Genomic DNA, 4,763 nt, shown 5'->3' with positions numbered 1-4,763 from the left:
ATTTAAAACAACAGACTTTAATCTCTTCAAAAGAATTTGAACCAGAACCCAGACTGCAGTTTGGTTGCACATGTGAAATGCGGCAATGGCCTCAGAACCAAAGGCCTGACTAAGTGACTCACCACACCACCGTGAGCCCCACCAGCACCTTTCAGAGTGAGTGAGAAATTAAAGTGCCTTCTCACCTCCAGAAATGGTCTTTCCAGAGGAACGGTATTTGGGGGACATTTGAACAGCAGCTGCTCCTGCTGTATGCCAGAAGCCTGGAGAAAAGACCACTGTCTCCAGGGCTGTCAATCTGGCCCTTTCAGACACACTGAAGTCGATTTAACAAAACAAAACAAAACAAAACAATTCTGGCTTGGGAATGACAAGGGACTCTTTAAGATATTGATTTATCCATGTTTGCACACATGGAAGAGAAAAGTATGTTTTATATATATACCGAATAAAATATCTAACTTTTTAAGAATGTTGTAAAATATTTCCATATGTACATTATATCAAAGTACTTTCCCCCCCAAGTTCGGTTGAAAGGAAATACCCAGAGCATTAGGCCCATCAGAATAGATGTCTCCAGTTGTGGTTTTCAGATGCCCTAACATGCTTCTGCCCAGAACTAATCAAATACAGCTTGGCACTTTCAGGCGGGGTGTGTGTGTGTGTGTGTGTGTGTGTGTGTGTGTGTGTGTGTGTGTGTGCAATTCCTTACAAAGAGAAAAAAAATCATTCTTGGTAAAACATGATAGAGGAGGATAAGATATCACTTGACTTTTTGGTTTATTTCCAGCATTATCACTTGTCTTTAATCATTCAAAATGAGAAGTCTCCATCGTGACCATCTTGATGCGCTGTGTTTGTTTCTCCTTAAGTATATGAGAAGGCAGTTTCTGTACCAGAAGCAGGAAAAGGTCATGCATTCTGTGATGTGGATAACACAGGCTATTTCACTGAACCGTTAGACCCTCTGAAGTTATATTACCTTCATTTTATAGGTGAGGTGACTAAGACCTAGAGGGCGTAAGAAACTTGCTCAAAGTCACCTAAGTGGTTAATGATGGACTCTAAGATTTAAACCCGTATTCGTCTAACACTACATTGTATAGACAGTTGAGTCCTGAACAACACAGCGGGTAGGGGTGGCAACCCTCCCTGCAGTAAAAAGTCCGAGAACAACTTATAGTCAGCTCTCAGTATCTGCAGTTCTGCACCCGAAAATACAACCAACTGCGGATCCTGTAGTACTGTAGTTTTTACTATTGAAAAAAAAAATCCATGAATAAGTGGACCTGCACAGTTCAAGCCTGTGCTGTTCAGGGTCAGCTATACTTTCTACCATACCTTGTGAAAGGGCAGGCCAAGATCCATCTCTGTGATCTTGTTAAAATGCAGGTTCTTGGCCAGACCTTCAGAGATTCTGACTGAGGAAGTCTTACGTGGGGCCCAGACATCTGCATTTAAAAAATCTCTCCAGCAGATTCTTACAGGAACTATGTGAAGACAGCCATTGGATGACAGAGGCAGAGATTAGACTGACACAGCTGCAAGTCAAGGAATGTCATGGAATGCCAGCAACAACTGGGAATGAGGAAGAGGCAAGGACGTGTTCAGTGCAGTCTCAGAGGGAGCAGGACCCTGCCAATACCTTGATTTCAGTTTTCTAGCTTCATAACTGTGAAATAATACATTTTTGTTCTATATTTAAGCAAAAAAAAAAATCTCCCCAGCAGATTCTTATGTGACACTAGAGTGTGAGAACCACTGTCTACATGGCAATGCTCAGATTTTTAAAACAGAAAGGGAAGTTTCATATGAAAATCCTCCTTCAAGCCTCTGACATCTATCTGTAAAGAGGTGGCAATCCTAACTCGCTCTTCACCGTTGACCGTGTCCTTGGAATTACCTGTTAGCTTTGTATTCATATTTAATAGTGTGCATGGTCCTTGACTCCCAACAGGTTGAACTACCAGCTTCACCTGCTTGAAATTCCTTTAGCGGAAGTCAGTCTTTCAACCCACTGTCAGAAATCATAAAGCTAAAATGTAAATAGTTCTAGAGGGAAAACAGACTCTTGTTCACACAATGGCTGTTGGCAGACGTGGTCTGAGATTAGGTTTTGGAGAGAGATGGAAAGGGACCCAGAACTAACATTTGTTAAGTACCTGCTAGGGGCCAGGCACACTTAATCTTTATAAATCTTAAAATAAGTAAGTATTTTACTTTAAAATAAGTATTTTTATACCCATTTTGGGGGTTCATAAAGCAGAGAATCAGAGAATTTAAGCAACTTCTCAAAGCCACATAACAACAGTAGTGGAGCCTATGCTTTGTCCACTACACCAAGCCACATGCGTGGAAAGAGGGGGCAAAGAAGGGAGATGGGAGACTCCATAAATTCTCCCCAGGGTAAGTGCCAGCATAGTGCTTGGCATACACCCAGTGCACAGTTAATGTTTGTTGAATGAATTGATATTAATTCTTCATGCCATCAAAGAGAACTTTCTAAATGCCAATGTACTTAAAACCCTTTGCTACTGGGCATATACCCAGAGAAAACCATAATTCAAAAAGACACCTGCACCCCAATGTTCATTGCAGCACGATTTACAATAGCCAGGTCATGGAAGCAACCTAAATGCCCATCGGCAGACAAATGTATAAAGAAGATGTGGTATATATATATATATACACACACAATGGAATATTACTCAGCCATAAAGAGGTACGAAATTGGGTCATTTGTGGAGACGTGGATGGACCTAGAGACTGTCATACAGAGTGAAGTAAGTCAGAAAGAGAAAAATAAATGCCGTATATTAATGCATATATGTGGAATCTAGAGAAATGGTACAGAGGAACCAGTTTGCAAGGCAGAAGTAGAGACACATATGCAGAGAACAAACGTATGGACACCGAGGGGGGACAGTGGGTGGTGGGGGTGGTGGTGGGATGAATTGGGAGATTGGGATTGACATATATATACTAATATGTATAAAATAGATAACTAATAAGAACCTGCTGTATAATAAATCAATTAAATTTAAAAAAACCAGGGGCTTCCCTGGTGGCGCAGTGGTTGAGAATCCACCTGCCGATGCAGGGGACACGGGTTCGTGCTCCGGTCCGGGAGGATCCCACATGCCGCAGAGCCTGCGCGTTCGGAGCCTGTGCTCCACATTTTGCTCCGCAAAAAAACCCTTTGGTGTCTCCTGATTGCCCATAGTAGGAGTTCTGTAACTTGTTCAGAAATCAAAGCACTTAGAAATCATGGTGCTCTTTTCAGGACATGATAGATTTATATATTAAGCCTCATATTAATTTATTGTTAATCAGATTTTTTGTCAAAACAATATCCAGCACTAAAGATTTAAGAAAAAAAATATATATCAGGGACTTCCCTGGTGGCCCAGTGGTTGGGAGTCCGCCTGCCAATGCGGGGGACACGGGTTCGAGCCCTGGTCCAAGAACATCTCACATGTTGCGGAGCAGCTAGGCCCATGTGCCACAACTACTGAGCCTGTGCTCTAGAGCCCCGCGAGACACAACTGCTTGGGCCTGTGTGCCGCAACTACTGAAGCCTGTGCACCTGGAGCCCGTGCTCCACAACAAGGGAAGCCAACGCAATGAGACTCCCGTGCACTGCAACAAAGAGTGGCCCTGCTCGCCACAATTGGAGAAAGCCTAAGCACAGCAACGAAGACCCAAAAATAAATAAATTTTAAAAGTATATATATATCAATACATTCACCCATACATTTATACTTTATTCTAAAAATTGGGAATCTTAGATTACCTTGCAGAACTTTAAAACTTTATGGTTTGCTATTTCTTTTTTCCAAAATGTTGAATTTCTCCAGATAATGTTCAGAAGAAAAATATAATCTCCCTGGTTTTACATAGCGCATTCTTAGAAATTTTAGCATTTATTAAAGTCATGCAAAAATACTCTTCTGTTTATATTCAAATGGTGTTTACCAAGGCTGAGATAATAGTAAACAGGTTTCCCACCTACATGAAAATCTGGTTGGGTATGGAATGTCATGCAGGACTCAGGATGACTTGCTGAGCCGGACTGTCCTGTACATTACAGAATATGCAGCATCAGTGCCTCAACAAAATGCCTCCTGGGTGTCATTCCAGCTTGAACAACTGATTTAAACTAATTACCAAGAGTCATAAGTGGTTGAACTAAACAGCTAAACTATAAGCTCCTGGAAAGCACCAGTGTTATCATATTCACCCTCAGAGCCCCATCCAGGGGCTGAAGCGCAGCTGTGGTAAGCCTTTGTGTCTTTCACTGTCTTACACATGAGGGAAATGGTAGACGTTGGAGCAGGATATCCTGGCCCACATTGGGATGACCTGAACTCAGATGTAATGTAGAATGTAGATGATGACCATCTTCGTTTAACGTCCTCACCTCTTTTATCTCCCCCAAATTGTCAAATGAATCATTCTTGAGCAAGCGTCCCTTAAAAGTAGAGCAAAGAGAACAGGGTTGAAAAAGCAACGATGCCTTATTTTTATCCAGAGGACAAATGGGTGGCAAGACTCCAGGTCTCTCTCGTTTGGTTTTTCTTTCTTAGAAATAGAACCGTGGGAATTACCAGTCAGGAACACACTTCCAACATAAAAACATAGTTTAAAATTCCACAGAGGAAATGGAATGGTAACATGAGTCAAAAAAAAGGAAGACTATAAAACTTCCAACTGTCAAGAGAACTTCTTTCTTTTTTTTTTATTTTTTTTATTTTTAAATGGTT

The sequence above is a fragment of the Lagenorhynchus albirostris genome, chromosome 4, assembly GCF_949774975.1.
Source record: "Lagenorhynchus albirostris chromosome 4, mLagAlb1.1, whole genome shotgun sequence".
NCBI lineage: Eukaryota > Metazoa > Chordata > Mammalia > Artiodactyla > Delphinidae > Lagenorhynchus > Lagenorhynchus albirostris.
The sequence above is the reverse complement of the archived record's forward strand: the minus strand, read 5'-3'. Positions refer to the sequence as shown.